General features: G+C 44.2%; 1 protein-coding gene and 2 pseudogenes across 1 annotated transcript in view; all 3 read left to right on the forward strand.

Annotated features, from left to right (window-relative positions):
- Positions 1 to 17,867, forward strand: part of fsip1 (fibrous sheath interacting protein 1) — an 816,866-nt gene that overhangs the window by 267,996 nt on the left and 531,003 nt on the right. The window lies entirely within an intron of this gene.
- On the forward strand, positions 3,076 to 3,305 carry LOC139263647 (U2 spliceosomal RNA; annotated as a pseudogene).
- LOC139263651 (U2 spliceosomal RNA) lies at positions 3,446 to 3,676 on the forward strand (annotated as a pseudogene).

Below are 17,867 nucleotides of genomic sequence, written 5' to 3' on the forward strand. Positions count from 1 at the left end.
TTATTAAAGAAGCAGTAGCAGGACATTTGGAAAAGCAAAATTCGGTAAGGCAGAATCAGCATGGATTTATGAAGGGGAAGTCATGTTTGACAAATTTGCTGGAGTTCTTCAAGGATGTAATGAACAGGGTGGATAAAGGGGAACCAGTGGATGTGATGTATTTGGATTTCCAGAAGGCATTTGACAAGGTGCCACATAAAAGGTTACTGCACAAGATAAAAGTTCACGGGGTTGGGGTAATATATTAGCATGGATAGAGGATTGGCCAACTAACAGAAAACAGAATGTCGGGATAAATGGTTCATTCTCCGGTTGGCAACCAGTAACTTGTGGGGTTCCGCAGGGATCAGTGCTGGGGCCCGAACTATTTACAATCTATATTAACAACTTGGAAGAAAGGACCAAGTGTGATGTAGGCAAGTTTACTGACGATACAAAGATGGGAGGAAAAGCCATGTGTGAGGAGGACACAAAAAATCTGCAAAAGGACATAGACAGGCTAAGTAAGTGGGCAAAATTTTGGCAGATGGAGTATAATGTTGGAAAGTGTGAGATCATGCACTTTGCAGAAAAAAAGCAAAGAGCAAGTTATTATTTAAATGGAGAAAGATTGCAAAGTACAGCAGTACAGTGGTACCTGGGGGTACTTGTGCATGAAATGCAAAAGGATAGTATGCAGGTACAGCAAGTGATCAGGAAGGCCAATGGTATCTTGGCCTTTATTGCAAAGGGGATGGGGTATAAAAGCAGGGAAGTCTTGCTACAGCTACATAAGGTATTGGTGAGGCCACACCTGGAATACTGCGTGCAGTTTTGGTTTCCATATTTACGAAAGGATATACTTGCTTTGGGGGCAGTTCAGAGAAGGTTCACTAGGTTGATTCCGGGGATGAGGGGGTTGACTTATGAGGAAAGGTTGAGTCGGTTGGACCTCTACTAATTGGAATTCAGAAGAATGAGAGGTGATCTTATCGAAACATATAAGATTGTGAGGGGACTTGACAAGCTGGATGCAGAGAGGATGTTTCCACTGATGGGGGAGACTAGAACTAGAGGGCATGATCTTAGAATAAGGGGCCGCCCATTTAAAACAGAGATGAGGAGAAATTTCTTCTCTGAGGGTTGTAAATCTGAGGAATTCGCTGCCTCAGAGAGCTGTGGAAGCTGGGACATTGAATAAATTTAAGTCAGCAGTAGACACTTTCTTAAAAGATAAGGGGATAAGGGTTTATGGGAGTGGGCAGGGAAGTGGAGCTGAGTCCATGATCAGATCAGCCATGATCTTATTGAATGGTGGAACAGGCTCGAGAGGCCATATGGCCTACTCCTGTTCCTATTTCTTATGTACTATCTGTAGTGTATGGAGAAAGAGTCAGACTGTGAGCTCAAAGTAATGTGTGACCATAATCTTTTATTGCAGGTCTCTAGAGTGCCTCTCCAACCGATGAGATCCCTTCGTACTCTGGGGAATGAGCCCTCTGTTGGCTGTACAGAGTATATACAAGTCCAGACACATAACAATGTTCCCCTCTAAAGTCAATAGTGCAACTATTTACAATGTGAGTCGATCTGGGGCCCTTCTTGCCCCAGTTGATCGTCTCGGTGTGAAGGCTGGTGTTGTTGAGTCATTTGTTGGGCCCTCGCTGGGCTGCTGTGCAGCTAGCCTTGCTGGGCTGCCTGGTGTGTTGGGCACTGCAGGGCTGATGGGTTCTGCTTCATGGTCAACCGTGGTGTCGGTTGCCTCTGGTGTGTGTGTTGGGGGATCAAAAAAAGTAGTGTCCAAGGTGGTTTCCTCAGGGTAGTCCGTGAATCTGAGTTTGATTTGCTCCAAGTGTTTCTGGTGAATGAGTCCATTTGAAAGTTTGACCCGAAACATCCTGCTCCCCCCTCTTTGGCCACAACATTGCCGGGAAGCCACTTGGGACCTTGCCCATAATTTAATACAAGTACAGGATTATTGACTTCAATCTCGCGTGACACATTTGCACTATCATGGTATGCACTTTGTTGAAGCCGCCAGCTCTCTACCTGTTCATGTAGATCAGGGTGAACTAACGAGAGCCTTGTCTTAAGTGCTCTTTTCATGAGCAGTTCAGCAGGTGGGATCCCAGTGAGTGAGTGTGGTCTCGTGCGGTAGCTAAGCATGACTCGGGATAGGTGAGTCTGCAGTGAGCCTTCAGTTACCCTTTCAAGCCTTGCTTGATGTTTTGCACTGCTCACTCTGCCTGACTATTGGATGCTGGTTTAAACGGGGCAGATGTGACATGTTTGATCCCGTTATGGGTCATAAATTCTTTGAACTCAGCACTGATAAAACATGGCCCGTGTCGCTCACCAGGACATCGGGTATGCCATGTGTGGCAAACATGGCCCGCAGGCTTTCAGTGGTGGCAGCGGACGTGCTGGCCGACATTATCTCACATTCAATCCACTTGAAATACGCGTCTACAACCACAAGGAACATTTTCCCCAAGAACGGGCCTGCATAGTCGACATGTACCCTCGACCACGGTTTGGAGGGCCAAGACCATAAACTTAGCGGCGCCTCCCTGGGTACATTGCTTAACTGCGAGCATGTATTACATCTGTGAACACAGGACTCTAAGTCCGCATCGATGCCGGGCCACCACACATGGGATCTTGCTATCGCTTTCATCATTACGATGCCTGGGTGGGTACTGTGGAGGTCATTGATGAAGGTGTCTCTGCCCTTCTTGGGGACCACTACTCGATTGCCCCACAGAAGGCAGTCTGCCTGTATAGACATTTCATCTTTGCGCCATTGGAATGGCTTTATCTCTTCCTGCATTTCCACTGGGACACTGGACCAGCTCCCATGAAGCACACAACTTTTGACTAGAGATAATAAGGGGTCCTGGCTTGTCCAGGTTTTGATCTGCCGGGCAGTGACGGGTGATTGCTCACTTTCAAATGCTTCCATATCCATGGTTAGATCTGCGGGCTGCGCCATTTCCACCCCCGTGGTGGGCAAAGGCAGCCTACTGAGAGCATCGGCGCAGTTTTCTGTGCCTGGCCTGTGGCGGATGGCATAGTTGTATGCGGACAATGTGAGCGCCCATTTCTCGGCCTTTTGGCTAAGATCTGCATAACTAACCTGACCAGCCACCATGACGTCCGGGTGGTTCCTCCCTGGTCAGGAAGGTATATGCTTACATTTTTGTAAACAGGAGGTGGGTGGGATTGGTGACCCATCCACCTCCACGGAGGTGTGTGGGGGACCTGACCCATCCACCTCCATGGCACGAACCTGGTATTGCAGTACTTCCAGGAACGGTGCAGTGGCTCTAGGCCTTTTGGCTAAGAGCATTGGCGCAGAGTGATCCTTGACTGGTGCAGGGTGACCTCTGGCGTTTGACAAAGAATTGTAACGATTGGATAACGATTGGACATGAATTTAAAAAAAAAAAAAAAAAAAATGTGAGCGCCCATTTCTCGGCCTTTTGGCTAAGATCTGCATAACTAACCTGACCAGCCACCATGACCTCCGGGTGATTTCTCCCTGGTCAGGAAGGTATATGCTTACATTTTTGTAAACAGGAGGTGGGTGGGATGGCTCGACTCATCCACCTCCACGGAGGTGTGTGGGGGACCTGACCCATCCACCTCCATGGCACGAACCTGGTATTGCAGTACTTCCAGGAACGGTGCAGTGGCTCTAGGCCTTTTGGCTAAGAGCATTGGCGCAGAGTGATCCTTGACTGGTGCAGGGTGACCTCTGGCGTTTGACAAAGAATTGTAACGATTGGACACGAATTAAAAAAAAAAAAAAAAAATGTGAGCGCCCATCTCTGGATGCGGGCCGATGCGTTGGTATTTATCCCTTTGCTCTCAGAAAACAGGGATATAAGTGGCTTATGGTCAGTTTCCAATTCAAGTTGTAGCCCAAACAGGTATTGATGCATTTTCTTTACCCCATAGACACACACTAGCGCTTCTTTTTCAATCATGCTGTAGGCTCTCTCGGCCTTCGACAGACTCCTGGATGCATAAGCAATCGGTTGCAGTTTCCCAAAATCATTGGCTTGTTGCAATACACACCCGACACCATATGACGACGCATCACAAGCTAGTACAAAACGCTTATGTGGATCATACAACACAAGCAATTTGTTTTGAGCATAACAATTTTCTCACTTTTACAAAGGCATTTTCTTGGCTTTTGCCCCAATCCTATTTGCCCCCTTTTCATAGTAAGACATGTAGTGGTTCTAGCAGTGTGCTGAGACCCGGTAAGGAGTTACCAAAGTAGTTCAAGAGTCCCAGGAACGACCACTGCTCCGTCACGGTCTGTGGCCTCGGTGCGTTCTTGATTGTCTCCGTCTTCACGTTGGTGGGCCTGATGCCGTCCGCCGCAATCCTCCTTCCCAAGAACTTCACTTCAGGCATCAGGAAAACGCACTTCGAGCGTTTTAACCTGAGCCCCACGCGGTTGAGCCGATTAAGAACCTCCTCCAGGTTCTGCAGATGCTTGACTGTGTTCCGACCTGTGACCAAGGTGTCGTCCTGAAAGACCACGGTGTGCGGGACCGACTTCAGTAAGCTTTCCATGGTTCTCTGGAATGTCGCCACCGCTGATCGGATTCCAAACGGGCATCTGTTATAAACAAAAAGACCCTTGATGCAGGTGAGGGCCTTCGATGATTCCTCCAGTTCCTGCGTCATGTAGGCTGAAGTCAGATCCAGCTTCGTGAATGCCTTTCCTCCTGGCAGCGTTGTGAAGAGGTCGGCGGCTTTTGGAAATGGGTATTGGTCCTGCAGGGAGAAACGATTGATAGTTACTTTGTAATTGCCACAGATTCTGATGGTGCCATCTCCCTTGAGGACTGGGACAATAGGACTGGCCCACTCGCTGAACTCGATCGGTGAGATAATGCCCTCTCTTTGTAGCCGGTCGAGCTCGATTTCTACCCTTTCTCTCATCATGAACGGTACTGCTCTCGCCTTGTGATAGTTGGGTCGCGCCCCAGGAATTAGGTGGATCTGCACTTTTGCTCCTTGGAATTTCCCGATGCCTGGTTCGAACAGTGAAGGAAATTTGTTTAAGACCTGTGCACACGAAGTGTCGTCAGCGGGCGATAGTGCTCGGATGTCGTCCCAGTTCCAGCGTATCTTTCCCAGCCAGCTCTTGCCGAGCAGCATGGGACCACCCAGAGTGGTAGCTTGTGCACCGCTCCATCGTAGGAGATCTTTACAGTAGCACTGCCGATTACAGGGATCAGTTCTTTTGTGTAAGTCCTTAGTTTTGTGCGAACTGGAGTTAAGATTGGCCTTGAGGCCTTGTTGCACCACAATCTTTCGAAAGTCTTTTTGCCCATGATGGACTGGCTCGTGCCCGTGTCCAGCTCCATTGACACCGGGAGTCCATTTAGTTCAACCTTCAGCATTATCGGGGGACAATTGGTGGTGAATGTGTGCACCCCATGTACCTCTGCCTCCTCTATCAGAGGTTCTATTTCGTCGTGATCCTCCGTGTTTCTGTCTTCCTCTGCAACGTGGTGGTTTGCAGGTTTAGCAGGCCTAGCAGCTCGGCAGCACGCTCGTTGGAGGTGTGCCATTGTTCCACAGCCCTTGCAATTGTATCCTTTGAATCGGCATGAATGGAAACGATGATCACCCCGGCAGCGCCAACAAGGTGTTAATGGCCTTGCATTCATCACCCTTGATGGTGAACTCTGAGACATCTGCGGACGTGTAGCTGCAGGTATGTGTGACCTGCCCTATCTGTTACGATTCGAAAACATCACTTTGTTCACAGTACTTGTAGCAACACTTGTGTGCTGAGAGATTTGCTTAGTTTTGTCACTGGTAGCAATGAACGCCTCGGCTATCACTATGGCCTGACTCAAGGTTGGGGTCTGTACAGTCAAAGGTTTACAAAATATGGTTTCGTGGCCAATGTCAAGTACGAAAATGTCCCTGAGCATGTGCTCCAAATGTCCTTCAAATTCGCAATGTCCTGCAAGGCATCTTAGCTCGGCGACATAACTCGCCATTCCTGGCCTTCAGATCTTTTGTAGGTGTAGAACCGGTACGTCGCCATCAGAACGCTTTCCTTCAGGTTCAAACGCTCTCTGACCAGTATGCACAAATCATCGTACGATTTCTCCGTGGGTTTCGCTGGAGTGAGCAGATTCTTCATGAGGTCATACGTTGGTGCCCCACAGACGGTGAGGAGGATCGCCCTTCCTTTGGCAGCACTCTCTTCCCCATCTAGCTCGTTGGCCATGAAGTATTGGTCCCACAAAAGTTTCCCAACCATCTCCCTCAGAGAATTTCGCCAGGATGCCCACTGTTCTCTGCATCTTTGGGTTCGTTATCTGTGTCTCGTCGCCAGTTGTAGTGTATAGAGAAAGAGTCAGACTGAACACTGTTAGCTCAAAGTAAAGTGTGACAGTCTTTTATTGCAGGTCTCCAGAGTACCTCTCCAACCTATGAGATCCCTTGGGACTCTGGGGAATGAGCCCTCTGTTGGCTGTACAGAGTATATACATGTCCAGATACATAACACTATCCTTTTGTGTTTCATGCACAAGTACCCGCAGGTCCCGTTGTACTGCAGCACTTTGCAATCTTTCTCCATTTAAATAATAACTTGCTCTTTGATTTTTCCTGCCAAAGTGCATGACCTCACACTTTCCAACATTATACGCCATCTGCCAAATTTTTGCTCACTCACTTAGCCTGTCTATGTCCTTTTGCAGATTTTTTGTGTCCTCCTCTCACATTGCTTTTCCTCCCATCTTTGTATCATCAGCAAACTTGGCTACGTTACACTCAGTCCCTTCTTCCAAGTCGTTAATTTCGATTGCAAATAGCTGGGGTCCCAGCACTGATCCCTGCGGCACCCCACTAGTTACTGGTTGCCAACCAGAGAATGAACCATTGATCCCGACTCTCTGTTCTCTTTTAGTTAGCCAATTCTCTATCCATGCTAATATATTACCCCCAACCCCGGGAACTTTTATCTTGTGCAGTAACCTTTTATGTGGCACCGTGTGTCTTAAATCTTTTCTATTCTTCCAACCCTTTTCCATAAATGTTCTTTTGTCTCATTTTTATGACTTGGACTCACATTTCAGATGCAGTATTTTGTTATTAAAATATTACTATTAACCTCAAATTGTGTTTTAGACCATCGGTAATGGCAGTGAATGCATCATTAATGATAAATGGGTGGGAGCCAATTATTTTATGTTGCCTGTCTTCATGGTGAGCTATGGTCTGAATTGTGTTTGCACATCTGGAAAGCAAATGTATAAAATTAAGGAGAATTAAAATGACAACCAATCATTTTAAAAATGTGCTTCTGAGAACTGTGAGAATGCAATAGAGATTATTACTCATAACACATATTGATGATGTAGACATTTTTATACCACGGTGTTTGTAATTAATATTGTGTTGCACTGTTTTTTTGTAATTGTGGTAAGCACTGGATCCCAACTTGACATTTAGATTTCTCCCCTTTCAGTTAACTTGAAAGCTTGTTTATTATCTCATTTTCAAAAGAGATTGAGTAGTTTGGCCTCGTTCATTGTTGAAGTTATCAAATTTTTGTTAACTTTATTTTTGAAGCGAATAAAAAGTAGATTCTTTAAAAACACTTTAAAGATGTTCCATGCTGCAACCTCTGTCAAGATTAAAGTTGTAATATATTTTCAAATTGGGAGCCAGACAGAAAAAAGAAACACATTCCACCATAATTTCAAACTCACCCCAGATAGAACTCAGTTATTGGCTTCTCTCACAAGTGTATGACTGCGATTCCATTGTGTGACCTTTTTGAAAACCAGCTTCTCTTATCGTGTTTAAAGTTCTTTTAGAATATTGTTTTTGTTTAAATAAGAGGAGAAGATTTTCTAATCTAGGTTCTAAACTTTTTAATTGAAGGGTTTGCAAAGGCATACAAAGTGAAGAGCAGAAACAAAACACGTAGCCATGAAACAGATATCAACAATTATCCCGTCTGCAACTGAAACAGTAAAAACAAGAGCTGGCATCCCTAAGCTCATGACTAGGCTTGCCCATTCAGTTAGGACAGGAACATTCCGTGACATCATTCCAGACAGAAACAGTCTATATGGCCAAAGTACATACTAATGGGTGCAAGGGTAGCTTGTGTCAATAAGCCTTGGCAGTCATGTGTGCCAATAATTGGTTCAAGTGAAATTTGATGAGTACTGAATCCCTTCCACCCCTCCACTTTGGTCAGGGGCAGACTGACTCCCCAAGAGGATATGGGATTTTTGGGGCGTTTTCATGGAAAAAGAAGGTACCTATAATATATGGAACCATAAACGGGGCACTTAAGAACTCTCTGGTTTTCCCATATGGCCAGTCCGCTCCAGCCTTTGGTCCCACTTCAGCCGTTTTGGACTCAGCCAACAACCTTTGACCAAATCGGCAGTCTAGGATTTTTTAAGTACTTGATCCTGTTTGCTTAATACAGTACAAGAGCATTGCATTATTTGTTTATAAAATATAACAATGTGTGCAGATGTTGCAATATGCACACCTACCTACCATCCTTTGCAGACTCAGCTTCTCCCCTTTCCCATCTAGCTTCCACTCCTTCCCTCCCCCGCCCCTCCCCACCCCCCAGGCTCTGAATTGCAATGCTCCCTCCCATAATATGCCTATGCCGTATCTCGCCTTCCCTGCTTGCACTGACTCCTCACCCTGACTTTCCCCATCTGACTGTGCATAGCCACATACCCACCCTCCTTTGCTCCATTGTTGATCATATATAGCTGCACAGCCCAGACATTATCTCTCATGCTGTTTCATCCTGATTCCCAGTCTCTTTCTGGATATTATTTAGATATGGTTCAGAAGCAACAGAATTCTTCAGCACAGAAAGCAAATAACAAAATTCACTAAAATTATAAATTTTATATGTATTACTATATAAAAAATATATGAACACAAATTGTTTGGTAAATGCTAAGTTTCCAATTGTTTTCAATCTCTTTGTGCAATTTATTTTACTTTAAATGAATTAATTTACTTTTAAGCAACCTTTACTTAATTCCAAAGCAGCAAAAATATTGCAGCACAACAATATATTATACATAAGAACTAGGAGCAGGAGTAGGCCATTTGCCCGTCGAGCCTGCTCCGCCATTTAATAAGATCATGGCTGATCTGATCATGGACTCAGCTCCACTAACCTGCCCGCTTTCCATAACCTTTTATTCCCTTTTAAATCTGTCTATCTCTGCCTTAAATATATTCAATGACATAGCCGCTACAGCTCTCTGGGGCAGAGAATTCATATTATAAAATACTTTACATAGTATAATGCCCCTGTTCTTTTTTGTTTATTAATTCATGGGATGTGGATGTCGCTGGCAAGGCCAGCATTTATTGCCCATTCCTAATTGCCCTTGAGAAGGTGGTGGTGAGCCGCTGCCATGAACCGCTGCAGTCCGTGTGGTGAAGCTACTGAGATATTTTTCCAAGTCAGGATGATGTGTGACTCAGAGAGGAAATTGGAGATGGTGGTGTTCCCATGCTGATCTTTTAAAATCGCATATCCTCTGACTCACAACAACAACAACAACAATAACTTGTATTCATCATATCATTATATCTTCATCATAGGCAATCCCTCAAATCAAGGAAGACTTGCTTCCACTCTAACAGTGAGTTCTTAGGTGACTGTACAGTCCAATACGGGAATTACAGTCTCTGTCTCAGGTGGGACAGACAGTGGTTGAAGGAAAGGGTGGGTGGGACAGGTCTGCTGCCTGCGCTTGTTTTCTGCATGATCTCGGCGATGAGACTCGAGGTGCTCAGCGCCCTCCCAGATGCACTTCCTCCATTTAGGGCGGTCTTTGGCCAGGGACTCCCAGATGCCAGAGGGGATGTTGCATTTTATCAAGGAGGCTTTGAGGGTGTCCTTGAAACATTTCCTCTGCCCACCTGGGTCTCGCTTGCCATGTAGGAGTTCCGAGTAGAGTGCTTGCTTTGGGAGTTTCGTGTCAGGCATGCGCCAATGTGGCCCGCCCAATGGAGCTGGGCGAGTGTGGTCAGTGCTTCGATGCTGGGGATGTTGGCCTGATGGAGGATGCTAACGTTGGTGCGTCTGTCCTCCCAGGGGATTTGCAGGATCTTGCGGAGACATCGTTGGTGGTATTTCTGTATAAGGTCCACATATATAGTCCACATCTCTGAGCCATACAGGAGGGCAGGTATTACTACAGCCCTGTAGACCATGAGCTTGGTGCCAGATTTGAGGGCATAATCTTCAAACACTCTCTTCCTCAGGCGGCCGAAGGCTGCGCTGATGCACTGGAGACGATGTTGAACCTCGTTGTTGATGTCTGCCGTTGCTGATAATAGGCTCCCGAGGTATGGAAAGTGGTCTTCGTTGTCCAGGGCCGCGCCATGGATCTTCATGACTGGGGAGGCACAGCTATGTGGCGGGGTCAGGTTGGTGGAGGACCTTTGCCTTACGGATGTTTAGTGTAAGGGTAATGTATTTTTGGCATTTATATAGTGCCTTTACCATAGCTCACAATTCAAGTCTCTTTTGGTATTTAACAGCATGTTTGATACCAGTTCAATGGAGAGAGAGAGAGAGCTGCCAGGGCAAAACGGCCAAAGTAGTGGAGAGGAAACAGAGTCAACATCAAAAATGGCATCAAGGCCTATGTCAAGAAATGCACTGGTCCCGTAGTAGATCCCTCCTTCGCCCCAGTGAATTAACCTAGGATGGCTTTTTCCCCCAAAATACACACTTGCCTGCAATAAAATAGCAATTCTATGAAATAAATGTACGTTAATGACAGGCTAAGCCCAAACTTCATCATAAAGACTAAACTTAACCTATCCCTTTGTTCTCAGCTCAAACCCTAGCCGACAGTTGAAATCCTAACCGTACCCCATCAATAACAAAAGTAGCTTTACTTAACTGCGATTCGATACCCCAGTGTAGTCCAGAGGCAGGGATTCATAATCAATTTTGAGAAATCCCAGCTGTAATCCAAGCAGAAGTTCATATTTTTTGCAGCTTTGATCCTGACCACCCAGCAGCATTTCTTGCAGATTACTGCAGGATTGACGTTTACAAGAATGGTTATTGATCCCACCGGAACATGAAGAATTATAAGTGTGATGTCATCCACTGTGTTTGCTGTTCCTAACACCTAGATTTGTACTCCCTCAGCACTGTACTGAAATTGCATCCTAAATTAAATGCTCAAGTCTCTGGAATGGGGCTTGAATGCATGACCTTCTGACAGAGGTACGAATGATACCACTGAGTCAAGGCTGACACCTATCTCTTCTCTCGATGGACCTGATGTGTATTTTCATAATTATTTATTTTTTATTTAGGATCACTGGTGGTGGTGGGTGGCCTTGTTCAACTGAGTCGCTTGCTAGCCAACTTCAGAAGGCAGTTGAGAGCCAACAACATTTGAGGTGGGACTGGAGTCACATATAGACCAGATTGGGTAATGATAGCAGATTTCCTTCCCTAAAGGATATTAGTGAACCAGTTGGGTTTTTATGACAACCCCATAGTTTCATGGTCAATTTTTATTGCCAGCTTTTTATTTCTACATTTGTTAAAAACAGAATTCAAATTTTCAAACTGCCGTGATGGTATTTGAACCCACATTCTCTAGATTACTAGGCCATTGTCATAAATAAGAGCATAAATAATTTGTACTGAAGTACAAAGCCTTCCCAACCGTAAACACTTTCCTTGAGTAAAGCTATTTGGGAGAGTCAATTGTTTTCTTATTTTCCTTTGGACTCCAAGCAAACAGTTATGTAACCGTATTACTTCACTTGCCACAGAATTCTGAAATAGTAATCAGCAGTGACATTGTGGATAAGTTTCCCAAGTTTTTCAATCAGCATCCCTCTTTGTACCTTCATGACTGGATATGATCCCAGCCTCATCGATCATTTACTGGTAACACAAGTACTGCTGTCAGCATCGTTTTAATGTTATTCTTGGCATCATGCACATAGCTGAAAGCATTAACTCCAATGTTGCTCAGCTATGTTTTTCAGTTATCAATGTGCAGATCTGAAAGATTTTGTTTAACAGAGAATACAGGCATGACTTTTTAGATTGGCTATCAGTAAACCCAGTGCATGATACCATGGCCACAGTCGGTTTGGATACCATAATCTCAAGACCTTCTTTCTGTCTAAGGTATTATTAAGATTGTTTTTTTTCTGGTATCACATTTTTAGTGATTTTATATGATGTGTTCTGCCGTAACACTCTCACCAGAACTTATTGCAGGTATTGGATGTGCCAGAGATGGGCGAAGGGTAAATTCACCAATCCTGTGCTCCCAGTGGGGAAAACTATACTTGAAAGGGGCACCAATCGGAAAATTGGTGATTTGGTGATGTACCCCAACCTTGCATTCCCTTCAAGAGTGAATTCCTGCTGACAACACAGGAACGGTGAATTTATTTATACAGGTATTTGTTTGAAAAAAAATGAGAGCATGTCATTCATAATCATTCTAATTATGTACCTTTATCTTTTTTGAACATTAACATTTTTGTGACATATTAGGAATCACATTTTCAAGATATGGAATAGCATATTTTTCACTTCATACCATTGACAGATAGATGCACATTGGGGTTGCTGCAATAATGTGCACATCCTCATTTTTAGAATCACACTACTAAAGTTGTAAGATATTTGCACTTACCATTGTTTCTTAGCTGCTGCCAATACTTGCTAAATTTCACAGCACTTTAGTGTTGCAGTCATACTTAAGGGAGCTAAATTCGATCGGTGTAAATTAGTTTCACTGAGAACACTTAACAGATGTTAAAGAGAAGACACATCCCCTGCTAAGGTTGAAACTAGGTTCCAGAGATGAACAGCAGTGAGTCTTTATGAACTTATTTTAAAGCTAATTGTGGGTTAAATGCTTCTCCCCTAATCCCCTCTGCTTCTCCATCTCCTTTTAAGACCCTCTTTTTAAACCACACTTCTTTAATCAGGCTTTTGGTCCTCTTGCCTAATATCTTCTCCTTTGGCTTTCTTTTTCTGATATGTCTCAGGAAAGCTCCATGGGATATATTTCTACATTAAAGGCATGATATCAATCTTGTTGCTGTCCTGTTGTCGTACACTCATCAGGAAGAAGAGAATTTCATCCATCAGTCAGGGCTATATTCAAATCCAGTTCCCAGAGACACCCACAGTACCACATAGTCCCCTTAAGAACATAAGAACATAAGAACATAAGAAATAGGAGCAGGAGTAGGCCATATGGCCCCTCGAGCCTGCTCTGCCATTCAATAAAATCATGGCTGATCTGATCATGGACTCAGCTCCACTTCCCTGCCCGTTCCCCATAACCCATTATCCCCTTATCATTTAAGAAACTGTCTATTTCCGTCAATTTATTCAATGTCCCAGCTTCCACAGCTCTCTGAGGCAGCTAATTCCACAGATTTACAACCCTCTGAGAGAAGAAATTTCTCCTCATCTCAGTTTTAAATGGGCGGCCCCTTATTTTAAGATCATGCCCTCTGGTTCTAGTCTCCCCCATCATTGGAAACATCCTCTCTGCATCCACCTTGTCAAGCCACCTCATAATAATATACGTTTCGATAAGATCACCTCTCATTCTTCTGAATTCCAATGAGTAGAGACCCAGCCTACTCAACCTTTCCTCATAAGTCAACCCCCTCATCTCTGGAATCAACCTAGTGAACCTTCTCTGAACTGCCTCCAAAGCAAGTATATCCTTTCGTAAATATGGAAACCAAAACTGCATGCAGTATTCCAGGTGTGGCCTCACCAATCCCCTGTATAGCTGTAGCAAGACTTCCCTGCTTTTATACTGCATCCCCTTTGCAATAAAGGCCAAGATTCCATTGGCCTTCCTGATCACTTGCTGTACCTGCATACTATCCTTTTGTGTTTCATGCACAAGTACCCCCAGGTTCCCAGGCCCCCATGTGCCTCACCAAAGTAATTTATAGTGATTTTAAAATTCTTACTTTGCTTCTGCAGGTTTGAGATTGACTTCCTTAATTTTAGTTTCAAATTAACATATTGTTTTTTTTAAAATAAATCCAGTAATTTTAATTATTTCAGACATTCTGTTATATTTTGCTCTTAAATATATAAAAAATGATTTCTGCTTATTTGATACCATCTGCAATATGACTAATCATTTAAAATTTTGTCGCGAGAAAAAACAATTACATCCTTATGTTTTGAGCGCAAAGTTCTTTCAGAGGACTGTCTTGGAAAGATTGAAATTGTTTAGTGCCAATGTTCCATCTTATTGCTGCTCGTCCTTCACAGAACCCTTGTGTGCTGTCATATTTATCAAGAATATTAAATGTCATGAGCCATTATAAATTTTCATTAAAAGTTTGTTACAGACCTGTCTTGATCATCTGATGGTTCCAGGTAGGTGAAGGTTTAGTTTGTACCAGCACCCTTTTGGGTTAGTACATTGTATAAATATTTCAGTGGAATAGAGCAGCAGTAACACAATACTCGGCTCGAATTCTCTGAAATTGTTATCATACAGAATGCCATCATAATTAATGATGTGCAGCCTTGACATACACTTTCTTGGCTCAATCAGTTCAATTTTAGACAGAAAACCTGAAGACCTTTGTGTCTGTAATCTTGTATCAGAAACCTTATGAGAAAGCTAATCACATTTTAGAGATGGGAAGGAAAAGCCTTGGGATTAATTTTGATAATACTGGTAAAATGTAAACTAAAAAGAATCCCTCTGCATGTTATTGTTCATTCTTGGGCTGAAGTCAGGGATTACATGCTGAGCAAGGGTTCTTGATCTTTTGCTGTAAAAGGAAATTACTTGAGATTTGCACCTATGACAGCTTTATGACTTGAGGGTGATTTTGTTTTTTGGACCCAGCAATTACTCTACGAACGTAAAAATGAGTTTGGAACTTGAAGAGATAATGCAGTCACTACCAGCATATCAACTAATGAATATCAAAACTTTGGCACTGCACAGAAAATGATCTGACAGAAACTTGCCTAACCCTTTCCTCTTCTTATTCCCTAGTTTTGACAAATTACTTTAGTCTGATAGATTATTGGGGCTTGGAGTTTAGGGAGAGAAATGAGGATCCCTTCCACAAAATGCACCACCACTCATTCTTACTCTGCCAAGCATCAGTTCAGAAATATTCATTACATGGGATTTAGACAGTGACTTTGAGAGGAGTATATGTGTGAACCACAAGATCCCATGAACAGGAGCAGGTCGCAGTGGAAAAGGAGGAAAATAAATCAAGTGTCCAGAGGGCCAGTTTATGACCTTTGTCTGCTGAACACGATGGGATGCAGACCTCAGTGGCCCACCTTTGAAAAGAAGGATCTTTCTGAGCTTGAGAGATTGCAGAATGTGTTGGACTGTCTGCCGAAGAGCTACAATCAGCAGCCTGCATGTGTGGGGTTCTGATCCACAGTACTGAAATTCTGCAATCTGCCATGGAGAATCTGGTCACTCAAGAGTGTACAATTCTGGTCTCCTTCCCTAAGGAAAGACATCCTTGCCTTCGAGGGAGAACAAAGACTGGTTCCTGGGATGAGGGAATTGCCCTATGAGGAGAGATTGAGTAGACTCGGCCTATATTCCCGAGTGTTTAGAAGAATGAGAGGTTATATAATTGAAACATATAAAATTATTATGGGGCTTGACAGGGTTATCGCTGAGATGTTTCCCCTGGCTGGGGAATCTAGAACACGGGGTCACAGTCTCAAAATAAGAGGTCAGCCATTTAGGACTGATATGAGCAGAAATGTCCTCACCCAAAAGGTTGTGAATATTTAGAATTCTCTACCCCAGAGAGCTCTGGATACTCAGTCATTGAGTATATTCAAGACAGTGATCGATAAATTTTGGTGAACAAAGGGAATTAAGAGTTATGGGGAGAGTGTGGGAAGGTGTTTTTTTAAATTTCAAAATATACTTTATTCATAAAAAAATCTGTACAGTACATTCAAAGGCATTTCAATACCTTTAGCTGCGGTCTGCAATCCCATACACTATTATTTGGGTGCTGACGGCAGTTCCGTTCGTTACATTTTCTTGTTTTCCAGTTCAAGTGCAATTCGGTCCAATATGGGATACCTTGTAGTACATGCAAACAAATTACATTTCATGTGTCACTATACAGTACACGGAATGGGTGATGGTACATTTACATTTTTTTTTTCTTTTCAACATGCATTTCGCAACAGACCTTGCATTGTACATGGCACTACATAGGTGTTTACAGATCATGGTGCTCCATGTACACAAAAAGTAAATTACAAATACGGCCCAAGGTGGGTTTTGTACTGATTCCTTCCCCTGGGTTTACCGTGGCAGAAGGGCTTTAAACTGTGGCCCTTCCCCACCGTGCCTTTGCGGCGACTGCACCAATTTTAAGTGCGTCCCTCAGCGCGTAATCCTGGATCTTGGATTGCCCCAGTCTGCAACACGCAGACGTGGACATCTCCTTGCTCTGGAGAACTAGCAAGTTTCGGCAAGACCAAAGAGCGTCTTTGACCGAGTTGATGGCCCTCCAACAGCAGGTGATGTCTGTCTCAAGGTGTGGGTAGGTGTAGCTGAGGTAGAAGATCAGCCATGATCTTGTTGAATGACAGAGCAGACTCGAAGGCCCAAATGGCCTATTCCAGCACCTATTTTTTATGTTCTTATTGTTATGTCTTGCATAAAGAATCTGATCAGATACTGTGAGCTCAAAGTAACGTGTGACTGTAGTCTTTTATTTAGGTCTCCAGAGTGCCTTTCCAGCCTGTGAGGCCTCCTTATGTACAGCTGCTCTCAAGTGATTAGGGGATTCCTTGGGACTCCAAGGGATGAGCCCTCTGGTGGTTAAACGTTGTATTTACAGGTTTACATATATAACAACATCCCCCCAAAGTCAATAGTGTAACTATTTACAATGTGAGTCGATCTGGGGCCTTCCTTTCCCTGGTTGATCGTCTTGGTGCAAATGCTGGTTTTGGTGAGTCGTTTGTTGGGCCCTCACTGGGCTGCTGTGCAGCTGGCCTTGCAGGGCTGTTGGGTATGGTGAGTCCTGCTGGGCTGCTGCAGGTGATGGGTTCTGCTTCGTGGTCAACCGCTCAGTTGGTTGCCACTTCTGTGTGTGTTGGGGGGGTCAAAAATGGTAGAGTCCATTGTGGGTTGTTCTAGATAGTCCGTGAATCTTAGTTTGGTTTGGTCCAAGTGTTTCCTGCAGGTGAGTCCATTTGAAAGTTTGACCTGAAACACCCTACTCCCCTCTTTGGCCATGACAGTGTCGGGAAGCCACTTGGGACCTTGTCCATAGTTTAATACAGGATCATTAATCTCAATTTCGCGTGACACATTTGTGCGATCATGATATGTATTCTGTTGAAGTCACCTGCTCTCTACCTGTTTGTGTAGATCAGGGTGGACAAACGAGAGTCTTGTCTTAAGTGCCCTTTCCATGAACAGTTCAGCAGGGGGAACCCCAGTGAGCGAGTGGGGTCTTGTGCGGTAACTAAATAGGACTCGGGATAGGTGAGTCTGCAGTGAGCCTTCAGTTACCCTCTTCAAGCTCTGCTTGATCGTTTGCGCTGCTCGCTCTGCCTGACCATTGGACGCTGGTTTGAATGGGGCTGAAGTGACATGTTTGATCCCATTGCGGGTCATGAACACTTTGAACTTGGCACTTGTGGAGCACAGCCCATTGTCACTTACAAGGACATCAGGCAGGCCGTGCGTGGCAAACATGGCAGCAGATGTGCTTGCCGACATTATCTCACATTCAATTCATTTGGAGTACGCATGTACAACCACAAGAAACATTTTTCCCAATAATGGGCC

Source organism: Pristiophorus japonicus, chromosome 4 (genome assembly GCF_044704955.1).
Source record: "Pristiophorus japonicus isolate sPriJap1 chromosome 4, sPriJap1.hap1, whole genome shotgun sequence".
Taxonomy (NCBI): domain Eukaryota; kingdom Metazoa; phylum Chordata; class Chondrichthyes; family Pristiophoridae; genus Pristiophorus; species Pristiophorus japonicus.